The sequence below is a fragment of the Nerophis lumbriciformis genome, linkage group LG06, assembly GCF_033978685.3.
Source record: "Nerophis lumbriciformis linkage group LG06, RoL_Nlum_v2.1, whole genome shotgun sequence".
In the NCBI taxonomy this organism is placed as follows: Eukaryota; Metazoa; Chordata; class Actinopteri; order Syngnathiformes; family Syngnathidae; genus Nerophis; species Nerophis lumbriciformis.
Genome location: NC_084553.2, coordinates 436,107 through 456,481, shown reverse-complemented (window position 1 = coordinate 456,481; position 20,375 = coordinate 436,107). Strand labels below are relative to the sequence as shown.

Here is a 20,375-nt window from a genome sequence, read left to right as displayed (position 1 = left end):
GTCTGGCACTTATTTAATAATTTTGTACTAATACTTACTAATTTAGTAACAATGTAATAGTCTGGCACTCATTTAATAATTTAGTACTAATACTTACTAATTTACTAATTTAGTAATAATGTAATAGTCTGGCACTCATTTAATAATTTAGTACTAATACTTACCAATTTGGTAATAATTTAATAGTCTGACACTCATTTAAAATTTTTATAATTTAGTACTAATATTTACTAATTTAATAATAATGTAATAGTCTGGCACTCATTTAATAATTTAGTACTAATACTTACTAATTTACTAATTTAGTAAAATAGTCTGGCACTCATTTAATAATTTAGTACTAATACTTACTAATTTAGTAATAATTGAATAGTCTGGCACTTATTTAATAATTTAGGACTAATACTTACTAATTTAGTAATAATTTAATAGTCTGGCACTTATTTAATAATTTAGTACTAATACTTACTAATTTAGTAATAATGTAATAGTCTGGCACTCATTTAATAATTTAGTACTAATACTAATTTGGTAATAATTTAATAGTCTGACACTCATTTAAAAAATTTATAATTTAGTACTAATATTTACTCATTTAATAATAATTTAATAGTCTGGCACTCATTTAATAATTTAATAATTTAGTACTAATACTTACTAATTTACTAATTTAGTAAAATAGTCTGGCACTCATTTAATAATTTAGTACTAATACTTACTAATTTAGTAATAATTTAATAGTCTGGCACTTATTTAATAATTTAATAATTTAGGACTAATACTTACTAATTTAGTAATAATTTAATAGTCTGGCACTTATTTAATAATTTAGTACTAATACTTACTAATTTAGTAATGTAATAGTCTGGCACTCATTTAATAATTTAGTACTAATACTTACTAATTTAGTAATAATGTAATAGTCTGGCACTCATTTAATAATTTAGTACTAATACTTACTAATTTGGTAATAATTTAATAGTCTGGCACTCATTTAATAATTTAGTACTAATACTTACTAATTTAGTAATAATTTAATAGTCTGGCACTTATTTAATAATTTAGTACTAATACTTAAGAATTTTGTAATAATTTAATAGTCTGGCACTTATGTAATAATTTAGTACTAATACTTACTAATTTAGTAATTTAATAGTCTGGCACTCATTTAATAATTGTATAATAATTTAATAGTCTGGCACTTATTTAATAATTCAGTACTAATACTTAAGAATTTAGTAATAATTTAATAGTCTGGCACTTATGTAATAATTTAGTACTAATACTTACTAATTTACTAATTTAGTAATAATTTAATAGTCTGGCACTTATTTTATAATTTAGTACTAATACTTACTAATTTAGTAATAATGTAATAGTCTGGCACTTATTTAATAATTTAGTACTAATACTTACTAATTTAGTAATAATGTAATAGTCTGGCACTCATTTAATAATTTAGTACTAATACTTACTAATTTGGTAATAATTTAATAGTCTGGCACTCATTTAAAAATGTTATAATTTAGTACTAATATTTAGTAATTTAATAATAATTTAATAGTCTGGCACTCATTTAATAATTTAGTACTAATATTTACTAATTTAATAATAATTTAATAGTCTGGCACTCATTTAATAATTTAGTACTAATACTTACTAATTTACTAATTTAGTAAAATAGTCTGGCACTCATTTAATCATTTAATAATTTAGTACTAATACTTACTAATTTAGTAATAATTTAATAGTCTGGCACTCATTTAATAATTTTATAATTTAATACTAATACTAATTTAGTAATAATTTAATAGTCTGGCACTCATTTAATAATTTAGTACTAAAACTTACTAATTTAGTAATAATTTTAATAGTCTGGCACTCATTTAATAATTTAGTACTAATACTTACTAATTTAGTAATAATTTGATAGTCTGGCACTTTTTTTTAACAATTTAGTATTAACAATTTAATACTTACTAATTTAGTAATAATTTAATAGTCTGGCACTTATGTAATAATTTAGTACTAATACTTACTAATTTACTAATAATTTAAGAGTCTGGCTCTCATTTAACAATTTAGTACTAATACTAATAATTTAATAGTCTGGCACTCATTTAATAATTTATTATTAATAAAATTTCTAAGAAATATATATATGTGCAGATTTAGAATTAGACAAAAAAAATCATTGTTTTATGACGTCATACCGTACTAACGTGCTTCCTGATCTCTCAATGTCGCCCCCATACGGTCAGAAGGAGACATTGCACGCTGCCCATAAGCACAGTTCTGTTTAAAAACCAAAACCCTTTAAGGACAAAACGTGACATGAAAGTGTGTCCTTCAATATACTTGGAATATGATTTATATATTCTATCAATTGTTTGGTTTTGTCAGATTAAATTAATTGTTTTGTCAGATTAAATACATTTAATGTTTTTTGAGTCTGATTAATTCAAATGAATATTTAGTTTTATCAAATTAATTTCAATGAATATTTTGTTTCATGAGATTATTTTAATGTTTTGTGTCGTATTAATTCAAATGAATAATTTGTTTTTATCAAATTAATTTAATTGACTTGAATGTTTTTTGTGTCTGATTAATTTAAACGAATATTTAAATTTCATCAGATTATTTTAATGTCTTATCAAATTAATTTCAATTATTTTGTTTAATCAGATTTTAATGTTTTGTGTCGTATTAATTCAAATGAATCATGTTTTTATCAAATTAATTTAATTGACTTGAATGTTTTTGTGTCTGATTAATTTAAACGAATATTTAAATTTCATCAGATTATTTTAATGTCTTATCAAATTAATTTCAATTATTTTGTTTAATCAGATATTAATGTTTTGTGTCATATTAATTCAAATGAATCATTTGTTTTTATCAAATTAATTTAATTGACTTGAATGTTTTTGTGTCTGATTAACTTAAACGAATATTTAAATTTCATCAGATTATTTTAATGTCTTATCAAATTAATTTCAATTATTTTGTTTAATCAGATTTTAATGTTTTGTGCCGTATTAATTCAAATGAATAATTTGTTTTTATCAAATTAATTTAATTGACTTGAATGTTTTTTGTCTGATTAATTTAAACGAATATTTAAATTTCATCAGATTATTTTAATGTCTTATCAAATTAATTTCAATTATTTTGTTTAATCAGATTTTACTGTTTTGTGTCATATTAATTCAAATGAATCATTTGTTTTTATCAAATTAATTTAATTGACTTGAATGTTTTTTGTGTCTGATTAATTTAAACAAATATTTAAATTTCATCAGATTATTTTAATGTCTTATCAAATTAATTTCAATTATTTTGTTTAATCAGATTTTAATGTTTTGTGTCGTATTAATTCAAATGAATAATTTGTTTTTATCAAATTAATTTAATTGACTTGAATGTTTTTGTGTCTGATTAATTTAAACTTCATCAGATTATTTTAATGTCTTATCAAATTAATTTCAATTATTTTGTTTAATCAGATTTTAATGTTTTGTGTCATATTAATTCAAATGAATCATTTGTTTTTATCAAATTAATTTAATTGACTTGAATGTTTTTTGTGTCTGATTAATTTAAACAAATATTTAAATTTAATCAGATTTCAATGTCTTATCAAATTAATTTCAATTATTTTGTTTAATCAGATTTTAATGTTTTGTGTCGTATTAATTCAAATGAATAATTTGTTTTTATCAAATTAATTTAATTGACTTGAATGTTTTTTGTGTCTGATTAATTTAAACAAATATTTAAATTTCATCAGATTATTTTAATGTCTTATCAAATTAATTTCAATTATTTTGTTTAATCAGATTTTAATGTTTTGTGTCGTATTATTTCAAATGAATAATTTGTTTTCATCAAATTAATTGAATGTTTTGTCAGATGATCAGATGAGCAGTTCTGAGCTGGCAGGTTTCTCGTCTCCATCTTTAAGCTCCATGGCAACGTGGCAGCATCAGCATCATGGGATGGGGTAAGATGCAGGTTTCATGTTTTACAAAGTAACAAACTCGTCCATTCTTTCAATCACACGTCTGAGTTGAAAGTCAACACAAGACTAAAGCCAGGAGATCATAATCTTTGTGAGAGGTTTTCTTTATTAACTATTTCTGTCAGATGACATCTTCCATCTAAGCAGAGGTCACATCCATACTTTAGTGGCTTTCTTTTCCACGTCCAGCAGTCATTTATTCAATCGCAAACTAACCTACTGTTCTACTTGTTAGTTTAACACCAATTTACAAGTTACCCTACATTTTATTTATACACCAATATATGCATGTCATCAAGTTATTAACAAACATGACAAGTTATTCTACTTTCATAAGACCGTCACAGAAACAGAACGACACGTGCGCCTAAAGTCAAGACGCCCCTTTGTCATGCAAGCCCACGAGCTGCTCAGCCGATACTTCCAAGGCCACCTGGGTCAACACCAGATGGAGAGAACAGTGGAAGTTAGCAGAACTGCACCACCACATCTACATCTGTGATGTAAGCAGTCTACAAATTTCCCCTTTGAAGGATGCAGACCCTGACTCGGGACACACCTGCATTTCATTCAAGTCTTTGGATCACACTGAAGTGGACAGGGAAGTCCTGATCACACCATCCCAGCAAAGACCTCACTTGGCAAACTGGGGACAAGAAAAGCAAACTTTAGACTAAAATGTAAATGACGATAATTGACAAAAACTGCTTGAGTGATCTCAGTCCCATATCCGCACCACAATTCATCTTATGTCAGTGGCAGTAAATGTCATCCCAGATCTCAAACTAGACAGTGACGCAGCTCTACATTTTATTTTGAAATTACCTGGACGGGGGGGCCATCACGACTGCTCCTGTAGGCAGACAAGAGCACGCCGTTAGTAACTGTCGTACTCCCGAGTCAGCAGATTGAACATAAAACGTGGCTCAGTCCAAAACTATCAATCAAACATTGAATCAGTGAGGGCAAGTTTGTCATCACAGCCAACACACACACCGTGGAACCTCTCCACTTAAGACTTGGCCTTCCTTTTGTCATTCAAATGTCAACTTTACATATTGCACTTTTGCATATGCATCCACGTTTATGGATTTATGTTATGTTCCAGCCAGTTCATCCGTTTTTGGGGGGATTATTTTGATGTGTTCAAGAGTCTTATGGCCTGAGCTGTTACAGAACTTGGAGGTTCTGCAAACTTAACTACCGTATTTTCCACACTATAAGGCGCACCTAAAAACCACAAATTTACTCAAAAGCTGACAGTGCGCCTTATAACCCGGTGCGCTTTATATATGGATAAATATTAAGATTCATTTTCATAAAGTTTCGGTCTCGCAACTACGGTAAACAGCCGCCATCTTTTTTCCCCGTAGAAGAGGAAGTGCTTCTTCTACGTAAGCACCCGCCCCCATAGAACAGGAAGCGCTTCTTCTACTGTAAGCAACCACCCGCCCGCGTAGAAGAAGAAAAAGCGCGCGGATATTACCGTACGTTTCATTTCCTTTGTGTGTTTACATCTGTAAAGACCACAAAATGGCTCCTACTAAGCGACAGGGATCCGGTTCATGAAAAGACGCAATCTCTCCATCCGCACACGGACTACTATTTCACAGCAACTGCCTAAAGACTTTCAAGAAAAGCTGGCTACTTTCCGTGCATATTGTAAAAACAAGATAGCTGAAAAAAAGATCCGGCCAGAGAACATTATCAACATGGACGGACGAGGTTCCACTGACTTTTGATATTCCTGTGAACCGCACTGTGGATACAACGGGAGCACGTACGGTGAATATTCGCACCACAGGGAATGAGAAGTCATCCTTCACTGTGGTTCTAGCTTGCCATGCTAATGGCCAGAAACTTCCACCCATGGTGATATTCAAAAGGAAGACCTTGCCAAAAGAGACCTTTCCAGCCGGCGTCATCATAAAAGCTAACTCGAAGGGATGGATGAAGAAAAGATGAGTGGTTAAGGTAAGTTTAAGTTTACGCGAAGAGGCCGGATGGCTTTTTTCACGCAGCTCCGTCCATGTTGATATACGACTCCGTGCGCGCCCACATCACGCTGGTTTTTAATATATTAAAGTTTGACTGACCTGACTGTTTTTTTGACATTCCTTTAGCGCAGTTAGATGCGGCTAATAACACGGGGCGGCTTATAGGTGGACAAAGTTTTGAAATATGCCGTTCATTGAAGGCGCGGCTTATAACCCAGGGCGCCTTATGGTGCGGAAAATACGGTACATATATTGTATGAGCCATGCATCTACTCGGTGGACTAGTAGTGTAAGTAAGTAAGTGTCCGCCCTGAGATGGGTGGGTTGTGAGTTCAAACCCCGGCCGAGTCATACCAAAGACTTTAAAAATGGGAGCCATTACCTCCCTGCTTGGCACTCAGCATCAAGGCTTGGAATTGGGGATTAAATCACCAAAAGTGATTCCCGGGCGCAGCCACCACTGCTCCCCTCATACCTGCCAACTTTTGAAATCAGAAAAACCTAGTAGCCAGGGTCCAGGGGCCGCAGGCCCCGGTAGGTCCAGGACAAAGTCCTGGTGGGGGGTTCAGGGGGGCGAAGGCCCCCAACGCAAAATGATTATTAGCATTCAGACAGGTTAAAATGTTGCTAAAACCATCCCTTTTCTATCAGTCACAGTGACTTTTCAAAACAAAAATATTACAACAAAAATCATATGGGTTGATTGACATGTTTATTCTGTAAGCTAACTTCAATAGTTTGAAATTATTTTGACAGTTAATGCCAGTTATCCTGTCAACCTTTCACAAGACTTCAATTTGTTCATTGAAAGTATAAACACTTTTTACAGTAAACAAATGGTAAAACAGTACTAAACAATTCCATTTAAAAAAAAAATTGGTGTCATTATTAACTTTCTGTCCAAGCTTGTATAATCTACTGCCTTGTTCAATTGGAAAAAATATGTGCCTAAAATTCACATTTCTATCACAATTATCATACTGTAAACATGGTAAGCTAACTTCATTAAAATTAATAGTCCTGTCAATAGCATGGAATTACAATACAAATGTAGTTTTTTTGTAAGCCTTTCAAAAGAATTCAAAATATGAAAAATGAATGAAAATTAATTGAAGCCATCAGACACTTGAAAAGTGGCACATCACATCTCTAATGTAATCATTTGAACTTTTCAACAGAAATAGCACTGCAAAAATATTAAGGACATACTTCTGTATTTTGGTAGTTATGCTGTCAACATTTAACAAGATTTCTTCAACTTGGACTTGAAAGCATAAATAGTATAAACACTTTTAACAGTATAACAGTACTAAACAATTCCAATAGATAACATTGGTGTCGTTACCTTTTAGTGGCTAAAATCCAAATTTAGCAACGGCATTAGACTTGTGTTTTTTTGTCCCAACGTGGTCTTTTACATCGCTAATTCCTCCGTGTCCGATCGAAAAATCTTGTCTGCACAAGGTGCAATTAGCGTAGTTTTCACCCTTTTTGGAACGGATAATTATTCCCGGATAGGCTTTTGAATATTCTTCACGGAATGACTGCAGTTTTCTTTTCGGTTTAAGACTCGTTTGCCATTTTTCTCCGGCTGATTCCATGATCGTTCGCTCGTTTGGAAACAATGGCAACTGGTGCCTCGTGCTTGGCAGCGGTGCTATAAATAGCCTCGCGCATGGCATTCGGAATGGCTCGATAGGAAGTTACGGGAAGCAGTGTCGATTGTCATTGTTGTTACGTGATTTCGTGAATAAAACTTAAAAAAAAAAAAATTTTGTTAATGAAAAACCGTATTTTTTATCACTGCAACCGTAACCCGGAAAAGGTTGATGAAAACCGTACTAATTACGGGAATACCGGAGTAGTTGCCAGGTATGATACTTAGTGATAGAGGTTCCACTGTGTTGATCATGTAAAAAATAAACAATTACCCGTCCAGAAGTGCAGGTGCTTTGTCGTCATCGTGGCCTTCAAGGTTCACTTACATCTGTAAAAGGAACAAATAACATTAGTTTTCTGTAATTGTTGTGATGCAGAATGTTATTCTCCACAATGTTGCTGCCGTCAGCTACTTTGTCAAGCTGGGCCGCGACCGTCGGTGAATGTTTCATCTCGGCTTCCTGATGACCATTCACTGCCACAGATCAGCAAGAACGGCTTCGATGGAGCCTTAAATTCTGCTGTTTTAATCGCTTATTTACTTCTTTGGAGAACTAGCGCTGACCACGTGGTTAGCTTAGCATTAGCATGTAGCTTCACCTCTGGCAAAATATGGCCATTAAACTTCCATGACTTCAATTCTTTTACACATTAACTGCACATGACTTGTTTTAATTTAAACATTAACCGCACATTTCTTCAAACATTAACTGTTGGAAGACGATGTTAGCAACATTAGCTTAGCAGCAAGAACACTCACTTGGTGGCCTTACGTCATCTTCTCCGGCTTCAACTCGGACACGGCCTATAAACTTGTGAAGTTAAATAGTTCGATAGATTTAAAGTGACAAAGGAACAATACGACGTTTGATATAAACACGCCATTATGTTCGTTCTTGTGCAGTCCGAGAGTCGAAGGCGAAAGAGGCCGAAAGAAGGCTGGAGAGTGTTTATATACCCTTGTGACGTCATAGGATTTCTTCTGATTGGCCTGCTTGTGCTTGACGTCATCGGCTGTCATCTGATTGGCCTGTACCGATCTGCGGTGCATGATGGGAATTGGGTTTCCTAACAGCGTTTAAAAAAAAAAAATGAATACTCTGTTTTAGAGATGTCCGATAATATCAGCCTGCCGATATTATCAGCCGATAAATGCATTAAAATGTAATATTGGAAATGATCAGTATCGTTTTTTTCATTTATCGGTATCGTTTTTTTTGTTATGTTTTTTGTTTTTATTTTTATTAAATCAACATAAAAACCACAAGATACACTTACAATTAGTGCACCAACCCAAAAAAAAAACCCTCCCCTTCATTCACACAAAAGGGTTGTTTCTTTCTGTTATTCAGGGCCGGCCCGTGGCATAGGCCGTATAGGCAAATGCTAAGGGCGCCGTCCATCAGGGGGCGCCACGCCAGTGCCACAAATGTTGGAGAAAAAAATAAAAATAAAAAAGTTGGTACTATTATTTCTAAATACAAAAAATAATCCCACGTTAATTAAAATGCAAAGTAAAGCCTATTTAATAGAAATATTATTTGTTACAACATTACGCCCCCCCCCCCCTCCTCCTCCCCCCGCACGGTGCGCCCCCTCCCTTCCCGTATCATGACTCTTTTTGGACGTCACCACATCAAAAATCAACACAAGATGTCAAAACGGCCAAAACTGTCAGGTGCCCAGGGAAGAAAAAAGAGAAAAGAAGAGGAGGAGAAACGAGAAAAGACAGAGGTAGCAGGTAGGTAACGTTAGCCTACATGAAATTATTTGTCTCTTACAGAATGTGATAGTAACCTGGCTTTTTAGCATTAAGCTAATGTTACATGATTCGGCAATTGCTAATCAATAAATAGCTAGTTCTGTTTTAACGTTGGGTTAATATTGTGGTGGGGGCTAAATTGTTATGGAAAATAATAATGTAACGTTAGGTAATTACAGTACTCCCACCTTACATTCCTCAGGGACATTTCTTTTTCTTTACTTTATTTGGAACATGAACACACTTACATCATAATACATCACACAATTTCATATCATTTCATTTTACATCATGCCCGAAAAGGAGTAGGAAGAAGCAAAGCTTATTTAATCCTACCCCTTTCCCACTTCAAAGCGTTTACAAATATATAGAATCATTTACTGACCTTTTTATATAATAAAATAACATCTATGAATTAGTATACAACAGTTTTGTAATATGTAATTAATTAATTAATTCAGTCATTATTAACATACTGAGATGAAGAATATCTTATTTTCAATAAGGTTGAAAGTATTTCTCATAACTCTTCTTCTTTGTACTCTGTAAGCACTATTATTTTGAACAACCTCTTAAACTGGATCATATCAGTACAATTTTTAACTTCTTTACTTAATCCATTCCATCATTTAATTCCACATACTGATATGCTAAAAGTTCTAAGTGTTGTACGTGCATATAAATGTTTGTATTAGATCTTTTAAGCAGGTGTTTTTTGTTTACATTGTTATTGCCTTCTGGTTAGCTAATGTTTGCCCTGCAGGTAATAGTCACTTTTCCACCCCTTTATATATTAGGTATAGTTGTAAGTAAAAAAAAAAAGGTCAAAGACAAAGCTATTCGGGTTCTTGTGAGTATATACACTTCACTGCCGATGTGGGGGGGCGCCACCTAAAATCTTGCCTAGGGCGCCAGATTGGTTAGGGTTGCTGTTATTAATATTGTGGTTCCTACATTATATATCAATATATATCAATACAGTCTGCAAGGGATACAGTCCGTAAGCACACATGATTGTGCGTGCTGCTGGTCCACTAATAGTACTAACCTTTAACACTTCATTGTACTCATTTTCATTAATTACTAGTTTCTATGTAACTGGTGTTGGCCCTGCGATGAGGTGGCGACTTGTCCAGGGTGTACCCCGCCTTCCGCCCGATTGTAGCTGAGATAGGCTCCAGCGCCCCCCGCGACCCCAAAAGGGAATAAGCGGTAGAAAATGGATGGATGGATGGTTTTATATGGTTTCTCTTTCTTTTTTATTCAATAAAATGTTTTTAATTAATTTATCTTATTTTATTGAATACATTTTTTTTTTAAAGTACCTTATCTTCACCATACCTGGTTTTCCAAATTAGGCATAATAATGTGTTAATTCCACAACTGTATATATCGGTTGATATCGGTATCTGTAATTAAAGAGTTGGATAATATCGGAATTAGGGATGTCCCGATCCAGGTTTTTGCACTTCCGATATTGTTTTTACACTTCCGATCCGATACCGATACTGACCGATACCGATACTGACCGATAATGGCCTATCCGAGCATGTATTAAAGTTTAAAGTTGAGTTTGATATGAGAATAAATCTAAAGTTCAAATATAGGGTAGAAATGCACCCATTTGCAGGAAATGTAGTCTTGATTTCCAACATTTTCTTTCAAGGCTTGCATGTCTACATTAAAACATTCTTCTTCATACTGCATTAATATATGCTATACTTTTAAACTTTCATGCAGAGAAGGAAATCACAACTAAAAAAATCACTAATTTTTTAATACGGTGTTGATCTGGAAATTTTTGCCTCGGCATTTTGATGGTGTGGACGTGTGGCACCAAACGGAGATAAGCGTCTCGACAGACGTTATAATATTTGAACAATGATGACGAAAACGGTTTTTTCTGTCGTGTCCGTGTGTCGAAAATTGTTATGCGCTTATTTTTTTTATTTGATTTTGTGCGTGGCATATAATTGCTATGCGCAGAGGACGCTTAAACAGTGCGCAATTGCACAGGCGCGCACCTTAGAGAGAACGTTGGTCACACGGCTGCGCTAGCATCACAGCTAACGTTAGCCATGCTGCTACCTCTCTGCTCGGGGAGGATGTATACGCAGGGCCGGCCTGTGGCATAGGCCGTATAGGCAAAATGCTAAGGGCGCCGTCCATCAGGGGGCGCCACGCCAGTGCCACAAATGTTGGAGAAAAAAAAACAAAAAGTTGGTACTATTATTTCTAAATACAAAAAATAATCCCACGTTAATTAAAATGCAAAGTAAAGCCTATATAATAGAAATATTATTTGTTACAACATTACAACCCCCCCCCCCCCCCCCCGGACGGTGCGCTCCCTCCCTTCCCGTATCATGACTCTTTTTGGACGTCACCACATCAAAACATCAACACAAGATGTCAAAACGGCCCAAACTGTCAGGTGCCCAGGGAAGAAAAAAGAGAAAAGAAGAGGAGGAGAAACGAGAAAAAGACAGAGGTAGCAGGTAGGTAACGTTAGCCTACATGAAATTATTTGTCTGTTACAGAATGTGATAGTAACCTGGCTTTTTAGCATTAAGCTAATGTTACATGATTCGGCAATTGCTAATCAATAAATAGCTAGTTCTGTTTTAACGTCGGGTTAATATTGTGGAGGGGGCTAAATTGTTATGGAAAATAATAATGTAACGTTAGGTAATTACAGTACTCCCACCTTACATTCCTCAGGGACATTTGTATTAAATCTTTTAAGCAGGTGTTTTTTGTTTACATTGTTATTGCCTTCTGGTTAGCTAATGTTTGCCCTGCAGGTAATAGTCACTTTTCCACCCCTTTATATATTAGGTATAGTTGTAAGCCTAGTTGTTAAAGTGCACATCATTAATGTTAATTAAGCAATATGTATGTAAAAAATATTGTATTTCATATATTCATTTTTTATTTTTTGCATTCATTTATTTATTCATTTTTTTTTTGTATCTTGTTAACTATTCTGATTGTTAATTTGCTTTCTTTAAGTAAAAAAAAGGTCAAAGACAAAGCTATTCGGTTTCTTGTGAGTATATACACTTCACTGCCGATGTGGGGGGGCGCCACCTAAAATCTTGCCTAGGGCGCCAGATTGGTTAGGGCCGGTCCTGCGTATACGTATGTGACGTATGACGTGACAGTATGTGACGTGTGTAAGAAGGTGCACTTGCTGTCTGTGAGAGGGAGACACAGGAAAGAGTGAGAAGAGCCTGTCGTGTAATGCCAGCAGCTAAAAGCAACTGCGTGAGAATCCACAGACCTGTGGATGTGTTGAAGGTGTGCTGGAAAATGCGGAACGGAAATTAGGGAGCAGCAGAAAAGTGGAATGCACTATTTAAATAGGTGCGTTGGAAAACACGGAGCGGAGTTTTGTTTTTTTTAACTGGATCTGGATCGGCATTTTCCCATGCCTTGCCGATACGCATTTTTTTGCAAATATCGGCGGCCGATCCGATCCAAATATCGGATCGGGACATCCCTAATCGGAATATTGGATATCGCCAAAAATCCATTACCGGACATCCCTACTTTGTTTCTTTATCTATTTGTCATTAAGAAAAATATATGACATTTGTGGTGAAAACTATGGAATTCTCTTTACAATGAGATAAAAGACTGTAAAAATATATTCCAATTGAAAAAAAATATATAAAGACAGTACAATAAGATCATATGGACAGCCATAAGTGTTTACATATTGCTTTATATTTATTATTTATTTTACTTATTTTACTTATTTTTTGCCTGGTTTTGTATTTATTTTGTATTATCCCTTCGAAGCAATTCTGGTCCACCATCCGCCGCCTCAGGAAGGGGAAGCAGTGCACTATCAACACCGTGTATGGTGAGGATGGTGTTCTTCTGACCTCGACTGCGGATGTTGTGGATCGGTGGAGGGAATACTTCGAAGACCTCCTCAATCCCACCAACACGTCTTCCTATGAGGAAGCAGTGCCTGGGGAGTCTGTGGTGGGCTCTCCTATTTCTGGGGCTGAGGTTGCTGAGGTAGTTAAAAAGCTCCTCGGTGGCAAGGCCCCGGGGGTGGATGAGATCCGCCCGGAGTTCCTTAAGGCTCTGGATGCTGTGGGGCTGTCTTGGTTGACAAGACTCTGCAGCATCGCGTGGACATCGAGGGCGGTACCTCTGGATTGGCAGACCGGGGTGGTGGTTCCTCTCTTTAAGAAGGGGAACCGGAGGGTGTGTTCTAACTATCGTGGGATCACACTCCTCAGCCTTCCCGGTAAGGTCTATTCAGGTGTACTGGAGAGGAGGCTACGCCGGATAGTCGAACCTCGGATTCAGGAGGAACAGTGTGGTTTTCGTCCTGGTCGTGGAACTGTGGACCAGCTCTATACTCTGGGCAGGGTCCTTGAGGGTGCATGGGAGTTTGCCCAACCAGTCTACATGTGTTTTGTGGACTTGGAGAAGGCATTCGACCGTGTCCCTCGGGAAGTCCTGTGGGGAGTGCTCAGAGAGTACGGGGTATCGGACTGTCTGATTGTGGCAGTCCGCTCCCTGTATGATCAGTGCCAGAGCTTGGTCCGCATTGCCGGCAGTAAGTCGGACACGTTTCCAGTGAGGGTTGGACTCCGCCAAGGCTGCCCTTTGTCACCGATTCTGTTCATAACTTTTATGGACAGAATTTCTAGGCGCAGTCAAGGCGTTGAGGGGATCTGGTTTGGTGGCTGCAGGATTAGGTCGCTGCTTTTTGCAGATGATGTGGTCCTGATGGCTTCATCTGGCCAGGATCTTCAGCTCTCGCTGGATCGGTTCGCAGCTGAGTGTGAAGCGACTGGGATGAGAATCAGCACCTCCAAGTCCGAGTCCATGGTTCTCGCCCGGAAAAGGGTGGAGTGCCATCTCCGGGTTGGGGAGGAGATCTTGCCCCAAGTGGAGGAGTTCAAGTACCTCGGAGTCTTGTTCACGAGTGAGGGAAGAGTGGATGGTGAGATGGACAGGCGGATCGGTGCGGCGTCTTCAGTAATGCGGACGCTGTATCGATCCGTTGTGGTGAAGAAGGAGCTGAGCCGGAAGGCAAAGCTCTCAATTTACCGGTCGATCTACGTTCCCATCCTCACCTATGGTCATGAGCTTTGGGTTTTGACCGAAAGGACAAGATCACGGGTACAAGCGGCCCAAATGAGTTTCCTCCGCCGGGTGGCGGGGCTCTCCCTTAGAGATAGGGTGAGAAGCTCTGCCATCCGGGGGGAGCTCAAAGTAAAGCCGCTGCTCCTCCACATGGAGAGGAGCCAGATGAAGTGGTTCGGGCATCTGGTCAGGATGCCACCCGAACGCCTCCCTAGGGAGGTGTTTAGGGCACGTCCCACCGGTTGGAGGCCACGGGGAAGACCCAGGACACGTTGGGAAGACTATGTCTCCCGGCTGGCCTGGGAACACCTCGGGATCCCCCGGGAGGAGCTGGACGAAGTGGCTGGGGAGAGGGAAGTCTGGGCTTCCCTGCTTAGGCTGCTGCCCCCGCGACCCGACCTCGGATAAGCGGAAGAAGATGGATGGATGGATGGATATCCCGTGAGGTGTATATATATATTTTTTTTTGTTCGGTTTGTACTTCATGAAGTTTTGCACTTGTTGTGTTTTTTTGTGTTTTGTTGTTTTCATTATATTTGGATGTAATTGTTGGTTTATATGATATCCATTAAGTAAGACTACGTATTATGTTGAAGGGGGCAGGAAAATATAAGATTTTTCTTCATCCTGCTGCTTCTCAGGCATTGGTGTGTAAATGCATAATTGAATAATTGAGGTATAATTGTCTATCGATCAAAGATGCACATCATCCATCCATCCATCCATCTTCTTCCGCTTATCCGAGGTCGGGTCGCGGGGGCAGCAGCCTAAGCAGGGAAGCCCAGACTTCCCTCTCCCCAGCCACTTCGTCCAGCTCCTCCCGGGGGATCCCGAGGCGTTCCCAGGCCAGCCGAGAGACATAGTCTTCCCAACGTGTCCTGGGTCTTCCCCGTGGCCTCCTACCGGTCGGACATGCCCTAAACACCTCTTAGGGAGGCGCTCGGGTGGCATCCTGACCAGATGCCCGAACCACCTCATCTGGCTCCTCTCCATGTGGAGGAGCAGCGGCTTTACTTTGAGCTCCCCCCGGATGACAGAGCTTCTCACCCTATCTCTAAGGGAGAGCCCCGCCACCCGGCGGAGGAAACTCATTTCGGCCGCTTGTACCCGTGATCTTGTCCTTTCGGTCATAACCCAAAGCTCATGACCATAGGTGAGGATGGGAACGTAGATCGACCGGTAAATTGAGAGCTTTGCCTTCCGGCTCAGCTCCTTCTTCGCCACAACGGATCGATACAGCGTCCGCATTACTGAAGACGCCGCACCGATCCGCCTGTCGATCTCACGATCCACTCTTCCCTCACTCGTGAACAAGACTCAGAGGTACTTGAACTCCTCCACTTGGGGCAAGATCTCATCCCCAACCCGGAGATGGCACTCCACCCTTTTCCGGGCGAGAACCATGGACTCGGACTTGGAGGTGCTGATTCTCATCCCAGTCGCTTCACACTCAGCTGCGAACCGACCCAGTGAGAGCTGAAGATCCTGGCGAGATGAAGCCATCAGGACCAAATCATCTGCAAAAAGCAGCGACCTAATCCTGCAGCCACCAAACCGGATCCCCTCAACGCCTTGACTGCGCCTAGAAATTCTGTCCATAAAAGTTATGAACAGAATCGGCGACAAAGGGCAGCCTTGGCGGAGTCCAACCCTCACCGGAAACGTGTCCGACTTACTGCCGGCAATGCGGACCAAGCTCTGACACTGATCATACAGGGAGCGGACTGCCACAATCAGACAGTCCGAAACCCCATACTCTCTGAGCACTCCCCACAGGACTTCCCGAGGGACACGGTTGAATGCCTTCTCCAAGTCCACAAAGCACATGTAGACTGGTTGGGCAAACTCCCATGCACCCTCAAGGACCCTGCCGAGAGTATAGAGCTGGTCCACAGTTCCACGGCCAGGACGAAAACCACACTGTTCCTCCTGAATCCGAGGTTGGACTATCCGGCGTAGCCTCCTCTCCAGTACACCTGAATAGACCTTACCGGGAAGGCTGAGGAGTGTGATCCCACGATAGTTAGAACACACCCTCCGGTTCCCCTTTTTAAAGAGAGGAACCACCACCCCGGTCTGCCAATCCAGAGGTACCGCCCCCAATGTCCACGCGATGCTGCAGAGTCTTGTCAACCAAGACAGCCCTACAGCATCCAGAGCCTTAAGGAACTCCGGGCGGATCTCATCCACCCCCGGGGCCTTGCCACCGAGGAGCTTTTTAACTACCTCAGCAACCTCAGCCCCAGAAATAGGAGAGCCCACCACAGATTCCCCAGGCACTGCTTCCTCATAGGAAGACGTGTTGGTGGGATTGAGGAGGTCTTCGAAGTATTCCCTCCACCGATCCACAACTTCCGCAGTCGAGGTCAGCAGAACACCATCCTCACCATACACGGTGTTGGTAGTGCACTGCTTCCCCTTCCTGAGGCGGCGGATGGTGGTCCAGAATCGCTTCGAAGCCGTCCGGAAGTCGTTTTCCATGGCTTCCCCGAACTCCTCCCATGTCCGAGTTTTTGCCTCCGCGACCGCTGAAGCCGCACACCGCTTGGCCTGTCGGTACTTGTCCGCTGCCTCAGGAGTCCTATGAGCCAAAAGAACCCGATAGGACTCCTTCTTCAGCTTGACGGCATCCCTCACCGCCGGTGTCCACCAACGGGTTCTAGGATTACCGCCACGACAAGCACCAACTACCTTGCGGCCACAGCTCCAATCAGCCGCCTATATATATATATATATACATATATATATATATATATATATATATATATATATATATATATATATATATATATATATATATATATATATATATATATATATATATATATATGTATGAAATACTTGACTTGGTGAATTCTAGCTGTCAATATACACCTCCCCTCTTAACCACGCCCCCGCCCACAACCACGCCCCAGTCCCACCCCCGACCACGCCCCCACCCCCCGAAATCGGAGGTCTTAAGGTTGGCAAGTATGACATTATGTAGTTTGTTGAGTACGGTGTATTTGAGACTTGTATTAGTAGATTGCACGGTACAGTACATATTCCGTACAATTGACCACTAAATGGTAACACCCCAATAAGTTTTTACGTTAAATTGTATTATTTAAATATTACATGTTCACTTTCTGAATTAAAAAATATGAATAAGTTGTCATTGAAAAAAAACGAGTCTAAATTTACCCGATATTGAGAGTGGCTGTTTTTTAATTGTTTTTTTCCATTTTTAGTTTTTTTTCCCAACTTTTTTTATTGGCATTTTCAAATAGACAGAAAAAAGTGCAAGCCAAAATAGTACAATTTTAAAGTCAGTAAATGATTCACACCCTTTCCCTTAAAACCCAAACCACCCACCCACCCTCCCACCCCACTCAGGTCCCACTAACGAGGGACAAATGGCAAAATTATGTAACAAGTAAGACGACAAAGAGAGACACATTCTCACACACACATACGCGGCCAGAGACAGACATATATATATAAAAAATATATATATATAATAATAATAATAATAAAATAAAATAAAAATTAATAATAATAATAAGAGAGTGACTGTTTTTTAATTGTATATTTATTTCGGACACATCCAAACAACAATACTCTCCATGTACACCATTTAGGTAAAAAATACAATTTCGTCATTTGAAGAAAAAAAAAAAACCATTAATATGAAAATAAAAATTGTGTGTCCGAAAAGGAGCAGGAAGAAACAAAAACTTATAATATCCCATCGCTTATATTCAGAGGTGGGTAGAGTAGCCAGAAATTGTACTCAAGTAAGAGTACTGTTACTTTAGAGATGTATTACTCGAGTAAAAGTAAGGAGTAGTCACCCAAATATTTACTTGAGTAAAAGTATAAAGTATGTTGTGAAAAAACTACTCAAGTACTGAGTAACTGATGAGTAACATACACACTCATATATATATATATATATATATATATATATATATATATATATATATATATATATATATATACATATACATTGATATATACAGTATATAATTTATATGTATTTATTTTGCTGTTTTTGTTTACATGTTAAAGGTGTTTTAATGAATATACATGCATGTTTAACACATATATATTCCTTTCTTTCATGAAGACAAGAATATAAGTTGGTGTATTACCTGATTCTGATGACTTGCATTGACTGTAATCAGACAGTAGTGATGATAACGTCCACATTTTCAAATGGAGGAGAAAAAAAGTTCCTCCTTTCTGTCTAATACCACATGAAAGTGGTTGGTTTTTGGCATCTTATTTGTCCAGCTTCCATATTCGTTTTTATACACTTTACAAGAAATATATTGGCGTCAAACTCCGTAGCTTGCTAGCTTGTTTGCGCTGGCTTTCGGAGACTCTTGTTTTGAAAGCGCAGGCGTGATGGAGCGGCACTTTTATTGTGAAGACAGGAACTGTGCAGTCAGTCTTTAGGCTTTTGACGGGATGTACGGTTGAAATAAAAAATGGTCTTTTTTCCTTCACACTTTTGATTGATTGATTGGAACTTTTATTAGTAGATTGCACAGTACAGTACACGTTCCGTACAATTGACCACTAAATGGTAACACCCCAATACGTTTTTCAACTTGTTTAAGTCAGGTCATGTGACCGCCTGGCTCTGTTTGATTGGTCCAACGTCACCAGTGACTGCATCTGATTGGTGGAACGAAGTGAAACGTCACCAGTAAGGCAGGCACTTTGAAGGTCTGTCTGACAGACCAAAACAAACAAAGCGTGCATTAACAGATCGATAAAAATTAGTAGCGAGTAGCGAGCTGAATGTAGATAAAAGTAGCGGAGTAAAAGTAGCGTTCCTTCTCTATAAATATACTCAAGTAAAGTAAAGTATGTTGCATTAAAACTACTCTTAGAAGTACAATTTATCCCAAAAGTTACTCAAGTAGATGTAACGGAGTAAATGTAGCGCGTTACTACCCACCTCTGCTTATATTTTGTAAAAGAATAAATGAAAAGTGTTTGTTGTAGGACTAGACTTGGGCCACCAGATGGCGCCATTAACCCTCCTGTCCCCGCCCCCTCCCCTCCCTGTGTGCAGCATCAGCATCAAGGCCCCGCCCCGTCCTCATCCTCGCTCGTCTCCGTCCCCGGGCCCCTACCCCGCCCACGAGCCCGACAAGCCGCGGAGGCGGGACTTCCTGCCGGCGGCCAAGCGGCTCCGCGACGACACCTTGGCTCACTTGGACGCACATTTTTAAACGGACGCCTTGCCTTTTCTTTACACTTTCACGGCAGGAAGTGGGGGTCAAAGGTCAACGCACGTGGACGGAAGCAATAATCACTTTCTCTTTCATTTAACACTCAAGAAGATGATATATCTTACTGTATTTATATACATGACCTTATATGGACTTCCTGTTGTCGTTTTGTTTTTTACGCACACAGGTCACTACATTAGGTACACCTGCACATTCTAATGCGATCCAACTTACTTCTACTCAACTGCAGAGAGTAGCAGGCAAATATTTTGTGGTAAGGCGATTATATAAAACATGTTTATATACATATATGTTTCATAAATACATATTTATTACCCACGTGGTCAGTAAATTTCCGCAAAATTAGGCGCACCATTTTATGATTTTGATGAATATTTGCATTCAAAGACTGTATAGCACACTTATAAACACTTCCTGTGTTTTATAACTCTAAAACATACATCATTTCAACATAAAAAAAACTACTTCATGGTGTTTTCAAACCTACAAAGCACTGAGGGAATATTTCACAATAAATAATGTATGTTACTGTATTCGTGTGTCACCTTCTAGAAGGCCCCGCCCTTTAAAGTGCA

General features: G+C 38.4%; 1 long non-coding RNA gene and 1 other non-coding gene across 2 annotated transcripts; both read right to left on the bottom strand.

Annotated features, from left to right (window-relative positions):
* Window positions 1-4,110: 4,110 nt before the first annotated feature.
* On the bottom strand, window positions 4,111-8,589 carry LOC133608240 (uncharacterized). Its single transcript, XR_009815531.2, has 4 exons — window positions 8,441-8,589; window positions 7,953-8,008; window positions 4,850-4,877; window positions 4,111-4,670 (listed from the first exon to the last, which is right to left on the bottom strand). It is a non-coding gene; the product is annotated as an uncharacterized lncRNA (long non-coding RNA).
* LOC133608975 (small nucleolar RNA SNORA16B/SNORA16A family) lies at window positions 8,057-8,195 on the bottom strand. The gene has a single exon (XR_009815657.1). It is a non-coding gene; the product is annotated as a small nucleolar RNA SNORA16B/SNORA16A family (small nucleolar RNA).
* Window positions 8,590-20,375: the final 11,786 nt, after the last annotated feature.